At 45.9% G+C, this 27,198-nt stretch overlaps 1 non-coding gene across 1 annotated transcript; it reads left to right on the top strand.

The window, feature by feature from the left end:
* Positions 1-16,604: 16,604 nt before the first annotated feature.
* trnas-gcu (transfer RNA serine (anticodon GCU)) lies at positions 16,605-16,686 on the top strand. Its single transcript has one exon. It is a non-coding gene; the product is annotated as a tRNA-Ser (tRNA).
* The last annotated feature ends 10,512 nt before the right edge of the window (positions 16,687-27,198 follow it).

Below are 27,198 nucleotides of genomic sequence, written 5' to 3'. Positions count from 1 at the left end.
CACCATTACTGATACTTTTAAAATTCCAGATTTACTTAATTGAATTTAAATTTCCCCACTCTCGTGGTGGGCTATGATTTCTCTCTCTGGATTATTAGTCCAGTGACATAACCATCATGCTACTATGATTCACCTCCATCTTTGTAAGGCGCTCAAAGGGCTGAATGACTCCTCCTATTCCTGTGCAACCGGTTGAGGGAAGGAATGTCATGCCCCTTTTCCTATGTAACAAGATCAAGAGTTTGATTAGCCTCCTCCTGTTCCTGCATAACAGGTTCGAGAGTCGCAAATGCTTCATCCTCAGCCTATGCAGCAGTTTCTAATGGCTAAATTAACTTCGAGTCTTCTCCTAGATGAGTCTCAAGGAGCTGAACGGCTTCCGCCAGTCCTATGCCGCAGGCTCGAGGGGTTAATGGCCATCCCCTGCCCTTGTGCAATAGACTGGAGAGGCTCAATGGCATCCTCCTATTTCTGATCAACAGCTTCGTTGGTATGGCATTGCCTTCTCGTCACCTCTGCAACAGGTTCGAGCGAACGAATGGAGTTCGACATTTCTTGTAAAACAGGTGCACGTAGCTGAATGGCTTCCTCCTACTATTTGCAATATGTTTGATGGATTAGGGACTCAGTGGCCTCCACCTGTCCCGATGCAACAGGCTCGATTACTTGCATCTGTTACTGTGCAAAATACTCAGATGATAATTGGAAGGACTGGAGCCACTTCTGCAACAGAAAGTGCAGATACCGCAGTTCGCCTTCTCGGAAGTATTGCTTTGCAGCAAAATTCACTGCACAGCCCAAATCCTGACTCTGGTGAGACTCGAACCCACACACTTTAAATGTTTAATACGCCACGCATTCGAAATCTAACATGCTATCCATTGCGCCACGGAGCCGCCAAATTTCGCATCAATACCAAAGTAAAATAGTGTTGATGCGTCATCTGAGCTAAAACAGAACAATCTGGAAACATACAGCAGACGAGGCAGAATCTGCGGTGAGAGAAACAGAGAGAGCGTTTCAGGTCGATGAACTTTCATCACAACTGGATTAATTTCTGCTGTCTAAAATGGATGCTCTGTCAGACCCGAATCATCATGTTTCTGTTTGAAAGGGATGTTTTGTCACAGACTCAAAGATCTTTTCAGCACGGAAGGAGGCTACTTCGCACATCGTGTCTGCACCATCCGACAAATAGCTATTCCATCTAATCCCACTTTTCAGCTTTTCTTATGCCCATGTAACAATCTATATTTTTATTTTATTCATTCAAGCATGTTGACATCGATGGCAAGGAATTAATGGCCAGATCCTTTTATTGTTGTAACAGCCTGGAGAGGCCCAATTGCCTCTTACTCTTTCTGAGCAACAGGTTCGTTCGTTTGGCATTGCCTTCTCGTCATCTATGCAACACCTTCGCGCGACCGAATTTGTTGCAGTCATTCTCCATATTGAATATCCTACTAATTTGGCATCATCCACAAATTGGGAAATTGTGTGTTTGATTACGAGGTCTAAGTCTTTAATGTAAATTGTAAACAACAGTTGTCCCAGCACCCGATCATTGTGGATCAGCACTACTCACCTAGTGCCATTATGAAAAGCTAATTTTACCCCTCCTGTCTTGAAGCCAGCTAGCGATGCATTTATCTAGTTGTCTCCTGATTCCACATTCTCTGACCTGTCTTGCAGTTTTTCTTTTTCCTGTGTAACAATCTAGGGATCCTATTATTTATTTCATTTATTCAAGCATATGGACAATGCTAGCAAGGGCAGCTTTGTTTCCTTCCCTAATTTCCCTTGTGAAAGTGATGGTTAGCCATCTTATGCAACTGAGTTTCTCGCTCGGCCTTTTCACAGGGCAGTTAAGAGTCAACCAGGTTGCTCTGGATCTGGAGCCACATTTGGTCCCAGACGAGTAAGGATGGCAGATTACCTTCACGAGAGGAGACTATCGAGCGAGATGCATGTGTTGCGTTAATGGTCAACATTACTAATACTTTTAAACTTACAGATGTATTTAATTGAATTTAAATTGCCCTACTCTCTTAGTTGGCTATGATTTTCTCTTACTGGATTACTTGTCCACTGCCACAACCATTATTCTATTATGATTGGCCTCCGGCTGTGTAATGTGCTAGAGGTGCTGAGTGACTCAGACTGTTCCTGTGCAACAGGTTGAGGGACGGAATGTCATCCGCCGCGTCCTATGTAACAGGTTCGATGGGTTGATTAGTCTCCACCTGTTCCTGTATAACAGGTCGGTGGGTCTGAAATGCCTCGTCCTAATCGTATGTAACATGTTCTATTAAGGGGTGAGCGGAGTGGGGGCGGGCGCGTGGGGAGGACGGTCGCAGTGCAGAGCAATCTAGAATGCTGAAGAGAAAAAAAAATGAAGCAATGCCAGAAAGTGATTGTTTTATTGTAACCACATTATGTCAAGAAGGGACAGTGTATTCAAACAAAAGAGTGCACTAAAAAATATGATCCTGATGAGAAAAAAACGGTATAATAAATAGGGCTATAGTACAAAATAATGTTGCGATTTCTAATAATTTTGAAAAGACAAATCCAAAAGCATTGAATCTGAATGGACGAAGCATCTGTAATAAGGTGGAAGAATTCGCAGCGCAAATAGATGTAAGCGGATACAATATCGTTGCAATTACAGATATATGGTTGCACGATGACCACGGTTGGGAACTGAATATCAAATGATATCCGATATTTAGGAAGGACAGGCAAAAAGGAAGAGCGGGTTGTGTGCCGTTGTTAGTAAAGGATGCAATCAGCGCAATAATGAGAAAGCTATTCCGCTCAGAAAAACAACGTGTAGAATCAATCATCAAATTAAGTGTCCTGCCTTTATGCCAGAATTTTTCAGTCTTGCATCGTATTTACAAAGTTAATTCTTTAACATAAAAATAGTATCCACTAGAAAATAAATTTAAGATAAAGAGAATGGAGGACCAGAAAAATTGGTAGGAGTTGTCTTTCGGCCTCCAAACAGTTGTGGTAGTGTAGGGGAAAGAATTAACAGGAAATTAGAGCTCCATGTAACAAGGGTACTACCATAATCGAAGGTGACTTTAAACTACATATAGATTAAAGTAATTGTCATGTATCTCACACAACTGTAAATAACTGTATCTTACCATGCTATACATGACTGTAACCAGATATGACCTGTAACCACAAGCTTACCTTACCACCAGGGGTGCACTTGCAGGAGACACTGGATATAACTGTTGCACACAGGTATACAAAGACAGGTCTCAGGCAATTGTGCATTCGAGAGCTGTATAATAAAGGTGCAGGTCCTGAGTGACCTTGACTTCAGCATTTGCCTCGTTTGAGTCTGTACAGCAGGGACAGGACTTTGCAGTGGCGACGAGTTACGGGATTACATAATCCACAGAATGGCGACCAACGGCTCAGATGAAAAACACAATGCTGGAGATAATTGGGAGTACTTTATAGAAACACTCCAGCAAAGCATTGTAAGCAAAGACTGGTTAGGCGACGATAAGGCAGACAAGAGAAGAGCAATCTCTTGACCAGCTGTGGTGCAAAAACATATGCTTTAATGAAGGACCTGCTAGCACCCGAGAAACCAGCAAACATGTTGTTTGAGGAGTTGAGCACACTGGTAAGAGACCACCTGAAGCCAGCGAGTAGCTTTCACATGGCCAGACACAAGTTCTGCAACTACAGACGCTTGGGGGCCAGAGCATGCCCGACTTTGTGGCGGAACCTCGGAGGTTGTCTAGCTTATGTGAGTGCTCCGATGAATGAAGGAGAGAAGTACTGAGAAACATTTCTATTGAAGGAATAGGCCATGCAGGCATATTCCGGAAGCTCATAGAAACCAAGAACTTGACCCAAGAGGCAGCAACCCTGGTTGCACAGACATTCTTGGCAGGAGAAGAAGAAACGAGATTGATCGACACTACGGGTATGACAACTAACGAAACATCGGAACAAAGGGTTCACAGCGTGAAACAAGCTGCTACCCCCACACACAGAAAAAGGCAGGAGAGCAGGCCCTCAACAGCAAGCAGTGCCGCCAGAAGCCATCAAGGGCCACATGAACGGCCGTTCAAATCTCATCAACACACAGTGCGAGCAATCAACTACAAACTGAGAGAAGCTCAAAAGAGATCAGCCAGATGCAGCTCATCCTTTGGAAATAATGGAAGCGGTCTGTGCTGGAGATGTGGCGGAAGTCACTCATCAAGGGCGTGTCGATTTCAGCATGCCGTTTGCAGAAACTGCAACTATACAAGATATCTGGCCCGCATGTGCAGAAAAACAGCATCTCAGCTGGTATACAAACCGGTGAGGTCGGAAAGCGAACCAGAAGACTGTGGGGACAGTACCCGGGACACCGAGGTACAGCGGGTCAATAAGATCAATGGCCACTGTTCTTACAACAAGATGCCTCCAATAATAATGAGAGTCCTACTCAACGGGATAACCGTCAAAATGGAGATGGATATGGGAGCGAGTCAATCTCTCATGAGCGTTCAATAATTTGAACAGCTGTGGCCGCACAAAAGCAACAGACGAAAACTCACAAGGGTCGACACCAAACTAAGGACCTATCCAAAAGAAATCGTCCCAGTCCTTGGCAGCGCCATGCTCTCAGTCACACACAAAGGGACAGTGAACCGACCTCCCCTGTGGATTGTCCCGGGAGATCTCCCAGCATTGCTGGGGAGAAGCTGGCTGGCAAATCTAAATTGGAAATGGGATGATGTTCACGCCATGTCGTCAGTGGAACGAACCACCTGCTCAACAGTTCTAAGTCGATTTGAACATCACTTTCAGCCTAGTGTGGGCACCTTCAAAGGGGCTAAAGTCAAAATCAATATCACAGAGGATGCTCGAACGGTCCATCACAAGGCTAGAGCTGTGCCCGATGTAATGAGGGAAAAGATTGAACATGAACTGGACAGGCTTCTGCGGGAAGGCATTATCTCACCCGTGGAATTTAGCAACTGGGCAAGTCCCATCGTCCCCGTCATGAAGCCTGATGTATCTGTACGAATCTGTGGGGATTACAAATCTACCATAAACATAATCTCCCTACAGGACCAATACCCACTGCACAGAGCGGAAGACCTATTTGCCACATTGGCAGGAAGAAAACTTTTCTCAAAACTAGATCTCATATCTGCGTATATGACGCAAGAACTGACCGAAGAGTCTCAGCTACTCACCACCTTCAACAATAATCGAGACCTTTTCAAGAACAATCAATGCCCATTCGCCATCAGGTCGGCAGCTGCTATATTCCAGCGCAACATAGAGAGTCTGATTAAGTCTATCCTGGGGATGGTTGTATTTCAAGACGACATACTAATCATGGGCAGTGACACCGACTCCCATCTCCGCAATTGGGAGGAAGTACTAAAGCGGTTGGATCGGGTCGGCCAAAGAGTTAAGAAATCCAAGTGCCTGTCTGTCGCGCCTGAGGTTGAATTTTTGGGCAGAAGAATTGCCGCTGATGGAATCCGCCCATCAGAGTCCAAAACCGAAGGCCCCGGAATGTCTCAGAACTGCGCGCCTTTCTCTGGCTGCTCAATTACTTTGGGAACTTTATGCAGAACTCAAGCACGCTGCTGGAGCATCTCCACGTGCTACTCAGAAAAGGGTGCGATTGGTTTTGGGAGGACGCCTTGGAACGTGCCTTCAATAAGGCACACAACCTTCTGTGTTCCATCAGTGTTTTGGCTTTCTTTGATCCAGGTAAAAAACTAGTTCTCACATGTTATGCGTCAGCGTACGTGGTCGGGTGTGTTTTACAACATGTCAGTCGTGCGGGTAAATTACAATTCATGGCTTATGCATCCAGGTCACTTTCGGGGGTGGAGCGCGGCTAGGGAATCGTGGAGAAGGAGGCGCTCGCGTGCGTGTACAGTCTCAAAAAGATGCAACAATACCATTTCGGGACCAAGTTCACGTTAGAGAGCGACCACAAGCCCCTCAGGTCCCTGCTATCCAAGAGCAAGACAATAAACGCCAATGCCTCAGCGCGCATTCAACAGTGTGGCACTCAAGCTGGCTTCTTACGACGACAACATAAGGCACAGACCAGGCACAGACAACTGTGCCGATACGCTTAGCAGGCTACCACTGGCGACCACGGAAGTGTCTGACTAACAAGACTGTGAAATAGTCATGGCAATCAAAGCCTTTGAGTCCACAGGTTCGCCAATGACGGCTTGCCAAATCAGAGCCTTGATGACCATCGACCCCACGTTATCCTTTGTGAAAAATGTGTCTTAACTGGTGACTGGGCAGAGGCTCGCTATGCCTACTCCGATGAGATCAACCTTTCCTTAGGCGCATGGGTACGAACTCGCCAATTTGGCGTTATTAACACCAAGCGCTAACCAAGTGAGGCAACCTGCCTTCATGCTATGTACTTTCTTATGGCACTTTTACATTAAAATGATAGCATTCCTACAGCGACTTTCACCTCAGCACTTCCCAAAGCGGTTCAGAGCAAATTAATTATTTTTAAAATGTTATCACTTTGTCGTGTAGGAAATGCAAAGATGTACTGCATGGAAGGAGGCCATTTCAGCCAATAGTGCCCGAGGAGGCCGATCAAGAGCTTTCCAGCCTAGTTCCCACTTCCCAGCTCTAAGTCCATCCTAAGGGTTACAGCAATTTAAATGGCATTCAAGTATTTTTAAAATGTGTGAGGGTTTCTGCCGCATTGAGACATTGAGTTCCCGACCACCATGACGCCCTGGGGAAAGACATTTATCCTCCCAGCTCGTCTAACCCTCCCCCTAATTCATCATCATAGACAGTCCCTCGGAATCGAGGAATACTTGCTTCCACTCATCGCATGTGTTCTTGGATGGCTGTACAGTTCAATACGGGAACCACAGTCTCTGTCACAGGTCAGAGTGATCGTCGTTGAGGGAAAGGATGGGCAGGGAGCCTGGTTTGCCGCAGCTCCTTCCGCTGCCTGCACCTGATTTCTGCATGCTCTCGGCGACGATACTCGAGGAGCTCAGCACACTCCCGCATGCACTTCCTCCACTTAGGGCGATCTATGGCCAAGGACTCCCAGGTCACAGTGGGGATGTCACACTTTATCAGGGAGACTTTGAGGGTGTCTTTGTAACGTTTCCTCTGTCCGCCTTTGGCTCATTTGCCGTGGACGAGTTCCGAGAAGAGCGCTTGCTCTGGCAGTCTCGTGTGTGGCATATGGCCTGCCCAGCGGAGCTGATCAAGTGTGCTAAGTGGTGCAATGCTTGGGATGATGTCCTGAACGAGGACGCGAATGTTTGCGCGTCTGTCCTGCAAGGGGATTTGCAGGATCTTGAGACATCGCTGGTGGCATTTGACCAGCGACTTGAGGTGTTTACTGTACATAGTCCACGTCCCTGAGCCATACAGGAGGGCGGATATTACTACAGCCTTGCAGACCATGAGCTTGGTGAAAGTTTTGAGGGACTCATCTTCAAACACTCCTTTCCTCAGGCGGCCGAAGGCTGCACTGGCGTACTGCAGGCAGTGTTGGATCTCGTCATCAATGCCTGCTCTTGTTGATAGGAGGCGCCCGAGATAGGGGAATTGGTCCACCCCGAAATTAGTATAAATCGATTCCCCCTGGTTGTTGACCACTCTGCAAAGGGAAACAGGGCCTTCCTACCAACTCTATCTAGGGCCCTCATAAAGTTATGCACCTCAATATAGTCTCCCCTCAGCCTCCTCTGGTCCAAAGAAAACAGACTCAGTATTTCCAATCTTTCCTCATCACCAAAATTCTCCAGTCCAGTCAACATTTTTTGTAAATCTCCTCAGTACCCTTTCCAGCGCAATAGCATCTTTTTTTTTTCGAAATGTGGTGACCAGAACTACACACAGTACTCCGGCTGCGGCCTAACCAATGTTTTATACAGTCAAGTACAATGTCCTTGCTGTAACCTGCAGAGTTATGGACCGAGAGTTGGTAAATGGGATTAGGCTGGATAGCCTCTTGTTGGCTGGCGCAGATACGATGGTAAGTACTGCAGGGATTCCAATACGACCAAGTTGATCTCTTGGACTAATTTTGATCGCGTAGATGGAGAGGAATTTTAACAGATTTTTTTTCCCATAATTAGCCTGGGGTTTTTCTGTTTTTTGCTTCTCCCCTGCGTTCACATGGCTCGGGTTGGGGTGGTGTGTGTAATGTTTCGGTGCAAGGGTTGTAGATGTTGTGTGCGGCGGACTTATTGGGCTGGGCGTCCTTTATCTTTCCGCCATTGTCATTCTTCACAACTTCATATATAGCCTTCAGGGTTGTTGATCAAAGGGCCTTGTGGCTCTTTGTCGGCTGGCATGTATACTATGGGCCGAAGTGGCCTCCTTCAACGCTGTGGATTTCTAGATTTCTATTTACTTTCACAGCCCAAGACTATTCGTTCACAGACCCAGACAGCTGCAACACATATTCAGATGGCTCTGTCACATTCCCAGACTCTACCTTCACAGATTCACAATCTTCCGACACAGTCCCACAATCTACCTTCACAGATCCAGACTTTTCCTGCACCGACGCAGACAGCGGCTAAACAGACCCAGGCAGCTCCCGTACAGAGGAGTACTGATCATACACCGAGTCAGACATTACTGCACAGATCCATACACTCCTGTGCAGACTGGCAAAGCGCATACACAGCATCAAAATGCTTGTGTACAGATTCAGACAGTTCCTATCACAGACCCAGCATCACCTACACAGTAGCAAACATGTCCTCATCAGCCGCAGACAACACCAACACATTTCCAGAGAGCTTCGACAGAGACACTGACATTTCCTTCGCAAAAGCAGGCAGCTCCTTTGCAGAACCAGGCAGGTGCTTCACTGAAGCAGGGATTAACAGCACAGGCACAAACTTTAATACACAGACCCATACAGCTCCTTTTAGAGACATAGGGACCTCCGAGACAGATTAAGTCCCTCCTACATAAACATTGACAGCTCTACCCTGGCCAAGGCATCACCAACACAGATCCAAGAGCTCCTACACAGATATAAGCAGTTCTTACACAGGCGCAGACTGTTCCGAGAAAGGACCAGACTGCTCGTTCACCGAGCCACACAGCTCACTTCGGAGATGCAGACATCTCATTTAAAGATAAAGACAGCACCGGTACTGAAGCAAAAAGCTCAATACAGAACCACACTGACCCAGGGAGATCAACCAGAGACAGACACACTCCAACGCAGACGCAGACTCTCCGGCACAAACAGAGACAACTCTTGCACAGACCCAGTCAGCTCTAAACCTGACACATAGAGCTGCAACACAAACCCCGACGCTCCTACACAAACTCGGACAACACTTAAACAGACACAGTCAGCTCAAAATCTGACACAGGCAGCTGCAACACAGATCAAGACAGCACCTAAAGAGACCCAGATACTATTACACAGAAACAGAAGGCTCTTACAGTGACCCAGACACTCCGACCTATACTCAGAGAGCTTGTCATTGAATCCAATGCATAATGCTGCATATAACTGAATTAAATAGGCTTACAAAGGACAGCATAGCGTGTACTCCCTTTCTGGCTATTCTGACCATGCCAGCGTTTATGTTCCACTCGAATATTCTGGAATCTTCTTGATTTAAATCTATCAGCATAGCCATCTATTCCTTTCTACTTCATATGCTTGTATAGCTTCTCCTTAAATGTATCTATACTAATCGCTTGAATCACTCCTCCGCTTTTGAGTTCCACCTTCTCATCACTTTTTCCAGAAAGAAGTTGCATCTGAATTCTCTATTTGATTTTTGGATTTCTAGATGACTATCTTATATTGGTGGCCTCCAGTTATGCTCTTCCCCACATGTTAAAACATTCTCTCTGTAAACACTCTATCAAAATCTTTCATAATTTGATATGAACCTATTAGGTCACCCCTATATATCAATCTTCAACAGAAAAGAGACCCAGCTTGTTCATTATTTACACTTATGAATAACCTCCCATTTCTGGTAGCATCCGTGTAAATCTTCTCTGCAACCGCCCAAATGCCTCCATATCATCTTAATAATAGGATGACTAGGACTGCATGCAGTACTCTAAGTGTGGTCTCACCGATTTTCAATACAAGTTTAGCATAACCTTTCTATTTTGCAATTCTATACCACTAGATATAACCTCCACTGCTTAGTTACCTTTATTTTGTCTTGCTAAACTCTGTCCCAATTTTTGTGATTTGTGTAGTTGTACTCAGAGATCCGATTGTTCCTCTACCCCACCTCGAGTCGTTTGTGCCAAGAAATAAGTGACCTTCATATTCTTCCTAGCAAAATGTAATACCTCACATGTATGTGTGTGGAACTTAATTGAAAATGATATGCCCATTCTGCTTGTTTATTAATATTGTCCTTAATTTGTTGCAGCCCTCCTCAGTATAAATTTCCTCCAATTTTGTATCATTGGCAAATTCTAAATCGTTAATGTAAATTGTGAACAATAGTGGTTCCGGCATTGATCCTTTTGGAACACCACTACCCATCTTCTGCCAATGTGAATATTTGCCTTTTACCTCCAATCTCTGATTTCATCTTTAAGCTAGCTCGCTATGCATTCTGCTGCTTATACCCTGACGTTGCTCAGCAGGCTATTATTGGGTATCATAGCGAGGGTCTTTTGAAAATCTAGTTACCTTATACTTATTGCATGATCAATGTCTACCCTCTCTATAACCTCTTCAAACATTATGAGTTTGGTCCAGCAGTACTTTCCCTGTTAAAATCCATGATGATCATTCATTTTTATACTTTTGGTTTCTAGATGTTCTTCTATTTTCTCCATTAGTAAGGGTTCCATTATTTTCCTATATAAGTGACAATCATACCGCTTGACCAACGAGCAGATTAGCTGAGACAAGCAGGGAGTAAATCATTTAATTCCCGCCAAAAGCGATTCAGCCATTCCCGCTTTCTATTGTGTAATATAGCGACATCAAGTTGTTGTACTGTCAGTCTCGGATCAGTCTTCATCTGTTTAAAAGGTTTGCGCTCTCAGTGCTGCTTCATTCAGTGTGTATTTAAAAATTGCGACGTGCTAGCTGCCTTGGCTGGTTGGTTAAATGTTTGGATTAGGAATGTAATCGAATTGCTTCTGAGTAAATTCGAGCCCTGTTCACAATGAATCAGGAGCTGTCGGCATTGGCACGTAATCCACTCTGTTTGGAGGTCATTTGAGGTGTAATTGTTCTGAAGTATTTTGCAGCAACTTTTAGGCCACCTGTTCCATCACGCTCACCCAATCATCCACTCGTGCGAGTCCAGAGGATTGGGACATTTTTATAATCCAGCAAAGAACGACTAAAAATCTGATTACAAGAGGGTAGATTGTGAATGCTAACTTGAACGAAAAATAAAAACAGATAGTTAGAGTTTCTACAGGTATGTAAAAAGGAAAAGATTGGCTAAAGTAAATGTTGTTCTCGTGGAGGATGAGACTGGGGAATTAATAATCGAGAACAGGGAAATGGCAGAGACTTTGAACAAATATTTTGTTTCAGTTCTCACGGTAGACGTCAGTAAAAACATTCAAATAGTGGATAATCCTAGGGCTATATGGAGGGAGGAACTTAATACTATCATTATCACTAATGAAGCAGTATGAGGTAAAATAATGGGACTAAAGGCAGACAAGTCCCCTGGCCCTGATGGCTTATATCCTATGGGTTCATTGGTTGTATCCGCAGGATATAAGCCATCAGGTCCAGGGGTACTATGGAGGATGGCTTCCACTCCCAAAGTGAATTCTTTGATGGCTGAGCAGTCCGATACGAGAGCCACAGACCCTTTCACAGGTGGGACAGACATTCGTCAGGGGAAGGGGTCGGTAGGGCTGGTTTGCCGCACGCTCCTTCTGCTGCGTGCGCCTGGGCTCTTCATGCTCCTTGCATCGAGCCTCAAAGAGCTCAACGCCCTCCCGGATGGATTTTCTCCACCTCGGGCGATCTGCGGCCAGGGTCTCCCAGTGTCAGTGGTGATGTTGCAGTTTACCAGCGAGGCTTTGAAGGTGTCCTCATAAAGTTTAAACTGCCCTCCTTTGGCTCGTTTACCATGAAGAAGCTCCGCATAAAGCATTGCTTAGGGAGTCTCACATCTGGCATGCGTACTATGTGGCCTGCCTAGCGAAGCTGATCAAGTGTGGTCAGTGCTTCAATATTGGGGAAGTTACCCTGGTCGAGGACACTGATGTTGATGCGCCTGTCCTCCCAGGAGATTTGAAGGATCTTGCGGAGACATCGTTGGTGATATATCTCCAGCGACCTGAGTTGCCTTCTGCACATCGTCCATGCCTCAGACCCATACAGGAGGGCGGGTATTATTGCAGCCCTGAAGAGCATGAGTTTGGTGGTAGATTTGAGGTCCTGGTCTTCAAACAGTCTTTTCCACAGGTGGCTGAAGGCTGCACTGGAGCACTGGAGGAGATGCTGAGTCTCCACATCAATGTCGGCCTTTGTTGATAAGAGGCACCCACTCATTTCCAATGGAATTATTCCAGTCACACAGCCTTCGTTCAATCAATAAATATCTAGATTATGAATCAATTATTTATTCATTTAAAACAATCAAATTCAATGTTTTTTAAATAAAAAATTAATGTATTAATTTTCTTATAATATTTAATATATATATATTTGTAAATTGGCTTTCAGTCTGGGCTGGTTTGACGTCCCTCCCTCCTTCCTGCCTGTCTATCACCTGTGGCTTTAATAACCGTCTCTGCCCCGCGTGGTCCTGAGCTACACAGCACAATTGCCTTCAGTAATGATAGAAATCTCACTTTATTCTTTTAAAGGGAACTGCTGTCAGTCAAGGGTGATTCTGCATCTGGATAAAAGGGATGTCCTTGCAGTCCCCGATCATTCTGTATCTGTTAAAAGGTGCTGGTTGTCAGTTCCGGTTCATAATCTTTCCCTTTAAAACGGATTTTCTCATAAACCCGGGTCATCCTGTATAGTTTGAGAAGGAGTATGATTTCAGCTGCAATGACCGAATTGTTAATCTGTTGTGTTCCAATTTACATTGGGGTTTCCTGTGCCGAGTACGCACCCAGATCGCCGTGCATCTGTTCATTTACTCGAAATATGCTCATCTTTTCCTCATTTTGCTCGCAATATACAAAACAACACATTGCATGATGGTGGCAGCGGCCGCGTGGTCTAATGGCTACGGCGTTGACTTCGATTATAACCGCGAACTTATCAAAACATTGCAGATTCGTATCTTGCCGCGGTCAATTAATTCGCAGCGTGAAATTTTAGATTTGATGCGCTGCTGCCGAAAAACCAACCATCTCTTCGAGTCACTCACCTGAAGTAAAGGAAGGCTGTTTGCTTTAAGAATCTAATGGCACGTGTTCATCATTGTCGATCTGCATGCACGGGCAGAGCAAGCTGTGAAGTGGACTTTCTTGCACGTAATTTCTGTTGGGTTACAAAAAGCAGGAGATTGAAAAGCTGACGTTTGGTTGAATAAAAGACAGGTGGCCGACAAGTTAAGGCGATGGACTTCTAATCAATTTGTTCTGCACGCATGGGTTTGAATCCCATCCTCGTCGTCGTTGGCTTACAGCTTGACCACGTTTTGACATTCACATTTCACCTCATCGCCAAATTCCCCTTTTACTTGCATGGATGCTGTACTTTCCTCATGTCATGTCTCAAATTAATAATATATTCGTCAAAAGGAGAACAGTTGCAGTACAATGGCGAGGGGCACTAATTAGATAGGTATCTGAGAGACAGCACATGCACGATGGGCCATAATCTAATTTCTCACCACCGTCAGAATCTGAGAGCTGCGCTTTTCACTGTCGGCGGCTCGTTGGTCCACGGTTATGAATCTCCCTTCGGAATGATCACATTTGAAATGCGAGAGGTCACGGGCCAAATCCCGGACGAGCCCCGCCATGTTTTACTCAAAGTTCCGCTTCTAACAGCCGCTCGACATGTGAGAAAACTGACGTTTTTCACGTTAAAACGTGTGATTTTACGCCGATGTTCCCTTAGCATCCAAATCCCAGAGCAAAGTGAAACCCGCCAAACTGAGTAAAGTTAAAATATCTCAGAAGTACTCGGCTCTGTGACTCGTTGGATAACCTAAAGCCTTGTTTGGTTCCGGCCGATACTTGATCAGTATATCTTCCTGTCTGTACGCATAAGTTCACCTCAATTGGGATAAGCATACATTCAGAGTCAATCTCCACCTCTGCCCTGAATATGAGTGCGTACTCTTTCTCTAGAGCTGAAAGGATGAGAGAAGCTGCCTTTTGAATTCGTCCCTTGGCTGCCGAATTCAAAGCGGAAAGGAAATCAATCCGGGCTGGCAAAGCTGCCTGGTCTGATTAAAAGGCGGTGATACCCTATATTGTAGGTATGTTCTCGTCTTCTAGCCTCAACATATGTTCAACGTATCGGATGATAAGCACCGCTCCCATTGTCTGGTAATGGTTCTGCTATTCCCACTAACACCTCCTCTGGACCATCCTTTGTTACGTTATTGCCCGATTACCACCCACTTTGCCTTTCTCCATTGTGCCATTTATTATTTAATCATTCCTGCGTTCCACTGTATCACAGATGTTCCTATTTGACCTTTCTCGCTGCGTATTTTTTCCAAGCGCTATTTTTGTTGAAAACATCTGTAATCTTTAACTTTTTCCTGAAATATCGAATGATTATGCGACAGAACATAAAACCGCATTCTTCCTCCACAAAATCTGCACGACCTGCCGAGTTTTACATATTTATCTGTTTTTATTCAGTCTATTTCCGTGTCCCTTTTAACGGGATGTGCTGTCTGTCCGAGATCATTCTCTGTCTCTTTAAAATGGTGTGCTATCAGACCCTCATCAGTCTGTGTCTGTTTAAAAGGGATGTGCTGTCTGTCCCGGATTTCCAATTTCAAAATTCAAAACCTGCCTTTGGAGGTTAAGGAATTTTAGTTTGTTTGTGTGTTTGTGTAAGCTAGAGTGTGTGCAAACATGCTGTGAGATCTTACTGTCATGTGAGAAAATTGCATTACATGCAAATTGAAACCGTACTGATTTGATTGCACACTCCTTCGTGGACTCTCTGGCGGTAGAATAATCTGCTGTGGGATTTTGCTATTCCACATCTGAAAGAAGGGAAAATACACAAGTTAGAAATAGAGCGATTTTAGCCAGGGCTTGCGTGTGGGCTGTGTGACATGATGACATCCTCCATCCTTATTTTCAAATTCAAGTCAAATCAAACCAAGACAAGACATGACTGACTGACTGACTTTGTTTATACATGTGTATATATATATACGTGGGTATTTATATATATCCCAAATTTTTAATTTCCAAAATAAATATGCTTTTTCTGTTCTGCCTGCACGGGGCTCTATTACATTTGACCTCTTTCACAGCACAAGCAGCTGCTGTCAGATCCAGCAGAAAGACACACGCGACTTTAAAAGATCGCCCTTGTAGCCCACATCTTCCCTCATGGCTTGTCTTCCACCATGGGCTTACTGTGTTTGGGTAGTTATTGACTGCACCCCTCATTTCCAATGGAATTCATCGAGTTACACAGCCTTCGTTCAATCAAAAAATACATAGATTATGAATCAATTATTTATTTATTTAAAACAACTAAATTAAATTTTTTTAAATTAAAATTTAAATGCATTTATTTTCTTAAAATGTTAAATATTTATATATTTCAGACTGGGCTGGTTTTATGTCCCTCCCTCCTTCCTTCCTGCCTGTCTATCACCTGTGGCTTCAATAACAGTCTCTGCCCCGCGTGGTCCTGAGCCCCACTGCATAATTGCCTTCAGGGATGATAGAAATCTCACTTTATTCTTTTAAAAGGGAACTGCTGTCAGTCAAGGGTGATTCTGCATCTGGGTAAAAGGGATGTCCTTGCAGTGCCCGATCATTCTGTATCTGTTAAAAGGTGCTGGTTGTGAGTTCCGGTTCATAATCTTTCCCTTTAAAACGGATTTTCTCATAAACCCGGGTGATCCTGTATAGTTTGAGAAGGAGTATGATTTCAGCTGCAATGACCGAATTGTTAAACTGTTGTGTTCCAATTTACATTGGGTTTGCCTGCGCCGGTGCGCACCCAGATCGCAGGGCATCTGTTCATTCACTCGAAATATGCTAATCCTTTCCGAAATCCACTCCTTGATATTGCAGTTGCCCCGAATTTGCTCGCAATATACACAACAACACAAGGGACATTGCTGGCAGATGCCGCGTGGCCTAATGGATAAGGCGTCTGACTTCGATTATAACTGTAAAGTTATCAGAAGATTGCAGGTTCGAGTCCTGCTGCAGTCAACTTAGCTCGCTACGTTAAATTTTACATTCTTTGTTGTGATTCTGCCGAGAAACCAACCATCTCTTCCAGTCACTCACCTGAAGTGAAGGAAGGCTGTTTGCTCAAAGAATCTCATGGCAAGTTTTCATCATTGTCGATCTGCATGTGCGGGCAGAGCAAGCTGTGAAGTGGACTTTCTTGCACATTATTTCTGTTTGGATACAAAAAGCAAGAGATTGAATGGCTGACGATGTGTTAAAGCAGAGACGAGGTGGCTGAGAGGTTAATGTGATGGACTGCTAATCCATTGTGCTCTGCACGCATGGGTTCGAATCCCATTCTCGTCGTCGTTGTCTTACAGCTTTGACCTTGCTGGTCGCTTTGTCATTTACGTTCAACCTCATCGCCAAATTCCCCTTGTACTTGCAAGGATGCTGTACTTTGCTCATGTCATGTCTCAAATTAATAATATATTCGTCAAAAGGAGAAAATTTGTAGGACTATGGAGAGGGTGACTAAATAGATAGTTCTCTGAGAGACAGCATAAGCACGATGGGCCTAATATTTTTTCTCACTACCGTCAGAATCTGAGAGCTACACTCCTTACTGTCGGCGGCTCGTTGGTCTAGAGGCATGATTCTTGCTCAGGAGGATCACATTTGATATGTGAGAGGTTCGTGAACGAACCACGCCATTTTTTACTCAAAGTTCCATTTCTCACAGCCGGTCGACATGTGCGAAAACACACACATTTCATATTAAAACGTGTGATTTTACGCCAATGTTGCCACAGCATCCAAATCCCAGAGCAAAGATGTAATTCCCTTCCCACTGAATACTGCGGACAGACATGGTCACCTTGGTAACGGTATGGTCATTCTGTCATCACTTTCTAAACAATAGCACACAAGACAATGGGTCATCAATAAATGGTAAATGAATTAAACACTCTGTAATTACTATGTAATTAATAGGAAATAAAATGCTGGATAATAACTGGTGCAGAAAGTAGCTTATCTCTCGCAAAGATTAAGAATGATGTGTTTTGTGTACACACACACACACGCACATAGCAACCACTCTGTGTGCAGCCTTTTCAGTTGTTCTACTTAACCTGATGCAATTTATTTCTTAGGACTTTAGGAACCTGCGGGAAGCCATTCGGCAGTGTTTGCTGTGTCAGTGTCTCAAGAGGTTGCGCGCCTTGCTCCTCCCACTGCCCGGGGGAATGGGGCAGCTATTTAAAGGGACAGGGACTCTCTTTTCTCTGCCGATTTATACTTAAAGGAACAGTCCAGTTTATCTCAGAGTGTCGCCGGACTTCACGAACAGAGCTCCCATTAACATTCGCTCCCTTCTGTATTGTCCTATGATTGTAAAGCTGTCTATTCAAGTGACTTGAGCCTTTCTAAAATGGCACATTGTTTTTATAATCCATTTGACTTGCTTGTTTAATTTGGAATAATTTCAGAATTGTGCAGTGTGACGAAGGTTTTGTTTAAAGGTGGAGTAAAATTTGTTTCAAAATATTCTTTCCAACCCTCCCTCAACTCCGCAAATTTTAGAACACTCTGCAATACTGACTGGGAAGTTCACAAGTTCGCTCCTTGGTCTGGGCTGTTAGTTGATCTCAGCCAAGGCAGCAGTTCAGGGGTTATAATTGTCCTCAGTACCACTGGGCTAAATATGAGTACAAATTAGCCACTGCCCTTGCTCTTAATACTGATCCAGTGACATCAATTGGGAGGTTTGTGGATGTCATTTGGAGGTAGGATTGGATTCGGCTTTGATGCCTACCACAGTGGAAATCCTGCTGACACTCACTGAGTCGACTGATGGTGAAGCTCCAGAGGTTAACACATTTCTGTGGAATTGCACCCAGCCAGATTCAGCACATCCTGGGGAAAGTAACTCGCAGTTGATTTTAGACAGTAAGGATGGAGTGCGAGTGTCAAGAATAAGGCTTTTACATCTTCGGAGGGACAGGAGGGGACAGGATGTCCTATAGAATCTAGATTTATCTATTCTGAATTTATATCCTGTACTTAAAGGAACAACTTTTGTAACCTACATTTGCAGGGTATTAAAATAGGAGAATCTGCAGCTTGGTAACTCAAACCAAACATCACGTCAAGATTTGAGAGATTCACCAGATTCATTAGGATCACGTTATCATCAGCCTTTGGAAAAACACCAATCACAGCGGTGAGAAACAGGACACATGTTCAGCGTGTGGATAGAACTTCAACCATTCGTCAACTTCTGAGACTCGTGTGCCCAGCTGACTAAACACTGTAAATGTGGGGACAGTGGGAATGGATGCAGATGTGCGTCGGGTGGAAACACATCAGGGAGAGGCCGTTTAACAGCTGAGTGTGGAAAGAGATTCAGTCTCTCATCTCACCAACTGATATTCGAGGACTTAGATAACAGACTTTCTCCTGTGAATATCGAGCTGTGTTATTGGGCCATGATGTTTTTACTTCTTCATCTAGTTGACTGTAAACCTTTGCCAATTAGTTGATGTGATCGGTTTACTTGTAGATATTTTAAAAAATACATTTACTGAGTGGATTCAAATTTAAATTGAAACCAGCTTTGCAGGTGTGACACTCTATTCACACATTGAATGTGAGAGAGATGCTGTGGACACACGAACATTCAAGTATGTGTAAGTGATTAACAGACTGGATTTTGTGTTTAGTGATCCTGGACGTGTTAGCTGTCCCTACCCTGGACATCAAGGCACTCTGGACGGTATGGGGAACTGGGACTTGTCCTGAGAGTAACCAAAGGTCTGAGGACTGAAACAATCTACAGTTCGAAAGGAGTAAAGGCGCAAAATGAAGCAGTCGATAACAGGACATTAATTTGTCTCCTCTTATCATGGAGACATCAAGTATCGACACACTGTGTTATTTGAAATATCAAAATAGTAAACTCCAGCCCACTTTTATGGGTGATTAACATCAGCAGAAACAAATCCCAACTGACAGAATGAACACGATTCAGTCAGGATGTGATTAACAGCAGTAATGACAGTAGAACCCAACCCCTGCAGCCACTTTCGAACTCGCAATACAAATTACTGTGTAAATCCCTTCCCACACTTCCCCAGTGCGAACTCGCTGGAGTTTCAGCAGATCAGATGACTGAGTGAAACCTTGGCCATACACAGAGCAGGTGAATGGTCTCTCCCCAGTGTGACTGCCATGATGGATTTCTAGATCAGACGGGGAACTGAATCCCTTCCCACACTCTCCACATTTCCATGATTTCTCCATGGAGCAGGTGTCCTTGTGTCTCTCCAGGTTGGACGATCAGTTGAAGTTTCGTCCATACACAGAACACATGTAGTTTCTCCCCGCTGTGAATGGTGTGATGTTTTTCAGGCTGTGTAACTGGTTGAAGCTCTTTCCACAGTCAGTGCACTGGAATACTCTCAGGCTGAAAGTATGTGTGTCTCACTGATGTTTGAAATTATTTCCCACAGGCAGAACTGAAAAATGTTTCTCATTCCACATTCAATGGCAGATGGTATTCATCATTTCCAGTTTACATGGTTGGGTAAGTACGCAAAGTGAGAATAAAATAAATGAGCTGCTGATTTTCTCTGCTGATCACTGGGACTTTTGCGCTGGCCCAATAGGGTGAACCCGGTCTGGCCAAATAGGATGTGCCTGGGTGACCCAATAGGGTGAGCCCGGTCTGGCCCAATAGTGTGAGCCCGGGATGACCCAAGGAGATGAGACTGTGTTGTCCCATTAGGTTGAACTTGGGCTGGCCCAATAGGGTTAGCTTGGGATGGTCTGACCCAATAGGGTGAGGCGTGCTGGCCCAGGTTCACCAGACAACTGTCAGATCAACAAGGTTCCCTTTCAGGGGCCACTGAGCTGGACATAAACATGTGACCAATCAAACTGACAGACATCCCGAAGCCCCGCCCACCCTTTGTCCCGACACAAAGGACCGTGCATGCGCCGTGAGACCGCCCTGAACAATATGGCGGGGCTGAGCATGCTCCCACCACCGGGGGAAAGAGTTTTACTCGGTGGAGTTCAGAAGGATGAGGGGTGATCTTAGAGAAACATTTAAAATAATGAAAGGGATAGACAAGATAGACGCAGAGAGGTTGTTTCCACTGGTCGGGGAGAATAGCACCAGGGGGCACAGCCTCAAAATACGGGGGAGCCAATTTAAAATCGAATTGAGAAGGAATTTCTTCTCCCAGAGGGTTGCTGAATCTGTGGAATTCACTGCCCAAGGAAGCAGTTGAGGCTAGCTCATTGAATGTATTCAAGTTACAGATAGATAGATTTTAAATCAATAAGGGAATTAAGGGTTACGGGGAGCGGGGGGTAACTGGAGCTGAGTCCATGGCCAGATCAGCCATGATCGTGTTGAATGGTTCAGCAGGAGCGAGGGGCTCGCTGGCCTACTCTTGTTCCTAATTCTTATGTTCTTATGTTCTTATTAGTTACTGGCAAGAAAGGCACCAAGAAAACGATCACTAAAACACCACCGAAGAGCGGCAAGAAGCGCAGAAAGTCGAGGATGGAGAGTTACTCCATTTACATCTACAAAGGGATGAAGCTGGTTCACCCCGACACTGCCATAACCTCCAAGGCCATGCGCATCATGAACTCGGTTGTGAATGATATTTTGGAGCGCATCGCTGGTGAGGCTTCCTGCCTGGCCCATTAAAACAAGCGCCGCACCAATAGCTCCCGGGAGATCCAGACTGCCGTGCGCCTGCTGCTGCCTGGGGAGCTGGCCAAGCACGCCGTGTCAGAAGGGACAAAGGCGGTGCCCAAGTACACCAGATCCAAGTAAAACTGCGCACTGTCCTGAGAGTTCAAACCAAACACAACGGCCCTTTTAAGAGACACCCACAATTTCCCTGAAAGAGCAGCACAAACGCATCTCCCTTTAAACTTAAATCACTAATTATTTCCTGAACAATTGTCTGAGAACATTTGGAGTTCCAGCTGTAGATTTAGTTTTGAATTCTCAGATAATCAGCTTCACTCTCAGACCTGTTCATTTACACAGCTTGCCGAATTAAAAGCATGCTTAGCGGCTGAGACTCAGATTTCAGTCACACATTCTCTCTCGCAAGTACTTATCAAATTTATTTTTCAATTCCTGTTGCGTCAGTCCGTTTATTAACCCGACACTCCCCGCGGTATAACAATCCAGAAAGGGAGATCTTATATCGACCATAACCGGGGCAGTTTGAACACTCTGTCTCATATATCCTTACTATACAGTATAAATGCACACGAGGCCCATACTTGAGAGAAGGTCACTCTGTGGCCAGTAACATTTATTAGCCAGCACTGAAGTGATGATAATGCGTGGAGCTTCCCCTTTTATACCTGAAAGTCCAGGTTAGAAGTGTCTCCCTCAAGTGCACCCACTTATGGTCAATGTTCTCACGGTGTACAACTTAGGTCAGTTTATACATGGGTTACAATGACAGTTGAATACATGACATCACTTCTCCCCAAAGTCTTATTGGGACCATTGGTTAAGTCTCTCTGGTGGTTTACGCTCCCTTGCAGAGCGCCTGAGTTGGGGTTCCAGTTGTTGGGCGTTGGCCTGAGTGTCTGCTGTTTGTGGTGCCTCAGGCCTGTCCGGACTGCCCACAGTGACTGGGCTCTCCTCCGCTTGATTCCGATATTCGGTCACCTGTGGAGGAGTGAACTCTATATCGTGTTCTTCCTCTGCTTCTTCTATGGGGTTGCTGAACCCCTTTTTTGTTTAATCCACGTGTTTGCGGCAGATTTATCCATTGGTAAGTTTAACTATCAGAATCCTATTACCCTCTTTGGGCAATCACAGTGCCTGGGAGTTATTTAAGCCCTGCAGCGTAGTTGAGGACAAAGATAGAGTCATTGACATCAATACATCGGGCCTCGCATTCCCGTCATGGTAGTCACATTGTGACTGGCGCCTGCTCTCAACAATTTCTTTCATGGTGGGGTGTATAATGGATAACCTGGTTTTGAGTGTCATTTTCCTTAGCAGCTCTGTGTGTGGAACCCCTGTGAGCGAGTGTGGTCAGGATCTATTGGCCAACAGGAGGCATGATAAGCAGCTTTGTCGGGAACCCCTTGGATTCTGAGCATCCCCTGTTTGATTATCTGCACTGCTCGTTCCACCTGGTCATTTGAGGCCGGCTTGAATGGTGCCGTTCTGAGATTGTTGATACATTTTCCTGCCATGAAGTCCTGGAATTCAATGCTTGTAAAGCACGGGCCATTGTCGCTGACGAAGGCGTCCGGTCGACCATCGGCAGCGAACATTGCACATTGACTTTCTACCTTGGCGGAGGATGTGCTTGAATTGAGAATGTCACACTCGATCCACTTGAAGTAGGCGTCTACTGCAAACAAAAAAATGTTTTATCATGAAAGGACCTGCGTAATCCACATGGATGCATGACCATGATTTGGCGGGCCAGGACCAGGGGCTAAGGGGGGGGGGTTCCCTGGGCGCATTGTCCAGCTGGGCACACGTGTTGCATCTGTGAACACAAAGTTCCAGGTCTGCATCTATCCCTGGCCAACAACTTGTGAGCTGGCAATTTCCTTCATCGTGACAATGCCCGGGTGCTCATTGTGGAGTTCTCTGTTGAACATCTCTCTGTGCCCATCTGGGGCATGACTACACGGTTTCCCCATAGTAGGCAATCGGCCTGAATCGAGAGTTCATCCTTGCATCCGTGAAATGGTTTGAATTCCGCAGGGAATGCCCGGTACGTGGCTGTCCAGTCCCCATTTAGGACACATTTCTTGACTAAAGACAGTAGTGGGTCTCTATGTGTCCAGATTTTGATCTGACGGGCTGTGACAGGTGAGCCTTCGCTTTCGAAAAGTTCACCAGCCATGACCATCTCAGCAGCATGCTCGGTTGGCCCCTCGGTGGTGGCTAGTGGGAGCCTGCTGAGTGCATTGGTGCAGTTTTCAGTACCCTGTCTGTGCTGAATTTTAGAGTCATACGCGGCTAACGTGAGTGCCCACCTCTGTATGCGGGCCAATGCATTTGCATTTATGGGCTTGTTTTCGGCCAAAAGGGATGTTAGGCATTTGTAATCTGTCTCCAGCTCAAACTCCCTGCCAAACAGGTACTGGTGCATTTTTTTACACCATATATCCATGCAAGCGCTTACTTTTCTACCATCCCCTAGCCCTTTCCTGCCTGGGACACACATCTGGAGGCATAAGCTACCGGCTGAAACTGACCATTGGCATTAACATGCTGCAACACACACCTGACCCCATAGGACTAGGCATCGCACGTTAAAACAAGTTTCTTATATGGGTCATATAGCGTTAACATATTGTTGGAGTAAAGAAAATGTTGTTCTCAATCAGAAGCCTGGCTGTCCCCCAAGACCCGTTCACGACCTTTGTGCAGGAGCACGTGTAGCGGCTCTAACAGCGTGCTCAATTTGGGAAGAAAGTGACCAAAATAATTCAGGAGCCCCAGGAATGAATGCAACTCCGTCGTGTTACGGGGTCTGGGTGCTCTCTGGATCGCTTCCGTTTTGGACACAGTAGGTCTGATACCGTCTGCTGCTAACCTCATCCCCAGGAATTCTACCTCTGGAGCTAGGAAGATGCACTTCACCTTTTTCAGTCGCAGACCTACCCGGCCATCGCAATCGGGGAAAGTTTACCGCCTCGCAGGCCAGAAATGATTTATGGTACCATGCAACAGGATTTTATAACAGCAAACCTGTTGCACTGTCTGTCGGCAGTGACCAGTTTATAACCGACAATGTTTGAGGGTCATTTCTGATCTGGAAACTAACCGCTTAATTGCAGAGATTCCATGTTAATTTAGATCTGGGACAATTGTGATCGATAGAGCATTAACCTGCCCTTACATTGATCCTGTGGGTGGCTCGGAAAAGAGCCTTTGGTTTATTAGATTAAATCCTGTCCGCTTTACTTGCTCTTGGACACACTGGTGGTTTTCTTGGGCAGCAGCACAGCCTGTATATCAGGCAGCATCCTGCCCTGAGCGATGGTCACCTTTCTCAGCAGCTTGTTGAGCTCCTGGTCATTGCGGATGTCCAGCTGCAGGAGTCTGGGGATGATGCGGGTCTTCTTGTTGTCGCGGGCCGCGTTGCCGACCAGCTCCAGGATTTCAGCCGGTCAGATACTCGAGCACAGCAGCCCTGTAGACCGTGGCTCGGGCACCCACACGCTCAGCGTAGTTCCCCTTCCGCAGGAGCCTGTGAACACAGCCCACAGGGAACTGCAGTCCTACCCGGGAGGAGCGATACTTGGCCTTGGCCCGAGCTTTACCGCCGGTTTTTCATCTTCTAGACATTTCCACAATCTGCGCGTTCATGGAAAGAATGAGAAACTCCTCCCACATCTGCCTTATACCTTCTGGAGGAATGCAGGGAGCGAACTTGTGAGTGGTCGCTCTGTGGTGAATTTCATTGGTCCTTTCCGATGACCAATCGCAGCCTGTTTAGCCCAGCAAAGAAACCTGGGCGGAAATGACTGTTCTCAACAGTCAGTCTTTGAAGGATTTAGAAATTCAAAAATCCCGCCAATAATTGTTAAAATTGCGGATTATGTTAGTAACTTCCCCATTAGTCAATTATTTCCAAACACTTTTTGTTTCCCTTTGTCTTAATCCGCATTTCACTTGCAAATTCCAGGCTGTTACAATCAGGATTAAATTCGGGTTCAGTTTCAAACTATATGTAATGGGAGGGAATCACTCCCCACTTATTCTGTAACGGGACACAATCCAGCTCAATCTTTGTAAAAGTTAGATTTCATAGATTATCGATCGATCCCCCGCACAGGCAGCAGTGAGACCAGAACTGGGAGTCCTTTTGTGAAAAGGGAAGAGGGACAGAGTGTTCAAACTGCCCCGGTTCTGGTCTCTGTAAGAACTCCCATTCAGGGTTGTTACACTCGGACTCGAAGGTTAATAAACGGTTTGAATCCGAAGTAGAATTTTCTTTTGAACTGAAGAAGGCGTGAGAGAGAACGAGGTGGCTAAAGTCTGAGTCTCATCCGAAAACAAGTTTCTAATTCTTTGGCAGCCGCTGTAAATGAAGGGTCTGAGAGCAAAGGGAAAAGGCGACCAGGGACCGTGTTTGTAGTTTAGGGCGGGAAAAGGAAGAACCGGACAGTAAAATCAGTTATCTGAGAATTTAAAACTAAATCTACAGCTGGAACTGCAAAGGTCCCCACACACTTGTTCAGGAAATAATTACAGTAAATTGAGTCCAAAGGGAGATGCGTTTGTGCAGCTCTTTCAGAGAGGTTGTGGGTGGCTCTTAAAAGAGCCGTTGTGTTTGGGTTTGATCTCTCAGGACAGCGTGCAGTTTTACTTGGAGCTGGTGTACTTGGTCACCACCTTTGTCTCTTCCGACACGGCGCGCATGGCCAGCTCCCCGGGCAGCAGCAGGCGCACGGTGGTCTGGATCTCCCGGGAGCTCATGGTGCGGCGCTTGTTGTAATGGGCCAGGCGGGAAGCCTCACTCGCGCTGCTCTCCAAAATATCGTTCACAACCGAGTTCATGATGCCCATGGCCTTGGAGGAGATGCAGGTGTCGGGGTGAACTTTGTAGATGTAGATGGAGTAACACTCCTTGCCGCCCTTCGGAAATGTTTTCTTGATTACTTTCTTGGTGGTAACTGTTTCCCGGGCGGGGAGCGGGCTCAGCGGCCGCCATCTTGGTCAGGGCGCGTCTCACGGCGCATGCTCGGTCCTTTGTGTAGGGGCAACGTGTGGGCGGGGCTTCAGGGTGTAAGTCAGTTTGATTGATCACATGTTTGTGCCCAGGTCAGTGGCCCCTGAAAGGGAGCCTTGCTGTCTGATTATTGTCTGGTGACCCTGGGCCTGGGCTCATCCTATTGGTCAACCCTGGCTCACCCTATTGGGACATCCCATGCTCACCCGATTTGGCCAGCACAGGCTCACCCTATTGGGCCATTAAAAGCTCACCCCCATTCATCATCATCTTAGGCAGTCGCTCGTAATCTTGATCCAACTCTAAACGTCAGTTCTCAGGTGACTGAACAGTCCAATACGGGAATTACAGTCTCTGTCCCAGTTGGGATGGACGGTGGTTGAAGGAAAGGGTGCGTGGGACTGGTTTGCTGCACGCTCCTTCCACTGCCTGTGCTAGATTTCGGTATGCTCTCAGCGATGAGTCTCGAGGTGCTCAATTCCCTCCCCGATGCACTTCCTCCACTTAGGGTGGTCTTTGGCCAGGAACTCCCAGGTGCCGGTGGGGATGTTGCACTTTATCAGACAGGCTTTGAGGGTGTCCTTGAAACGCTTCCTCTGCCCACCTTAGGATCGCATGCCATGTAGGAGTTCCGACGAGAGCATTTGATTTGGGAGTCTTGTGTCAGGCTCGTGAACAATGCGGCCCGCCCAGCGGAGCTGGTCGAGTGAGGTCAGTGCTTCGATGCTGGAGATGTTGGCCTGGTCGAGGACGCTAACGTTGGTGCATCTGTCCTCCCAAGGGATTTTCAGGATCTTGTGAAGACATCGTTGATGGTATTTCTCCAGCAATTTGAGTTCAAAGCTTTCAGCAAGCACGTAGTCTACAGGGTTGTGTAATACACCCCCTCTGTATGGCTCAGAAATGTGGACGCTATTCAGCAGACATCGCACCCTATTGGGCCAGCACTGATACACCCTATTGGGGCAGTTCAAGTGCACACTATTGGGCCAACCCGGGCTTATCCTGTTGGACTACCCCAGACTCACCACATTGAGAGAGCACAGGCTCATCCTATTGGGCTAGCCCGGCCTCACCCTATCGAGCCAAACCAGGCTCGCCCTCTCGGGCCAGCCTCGGCTCACACTAT

Source organism: Pristiophorus japonicus, unplaced genomic scaffold (genome assembly GCF_044704955.1).
Source record: "Pristiophorus japonicus isolate sPriJap1 unplaced genomic scaffold, sPriJap1.hap1 HAP1_SCAFFOLD_30, whole genome shotgun sequence".
Lineage (NCBI taxonomy): Eukaryota > Metazoa > Chordata > Chondrichthyes > Pristiophoridae > Pristiophorus > Pristiophorus japonicus.
This window is presented reverse-complemented; position numbering and strand designations above follow the sequence as displayed.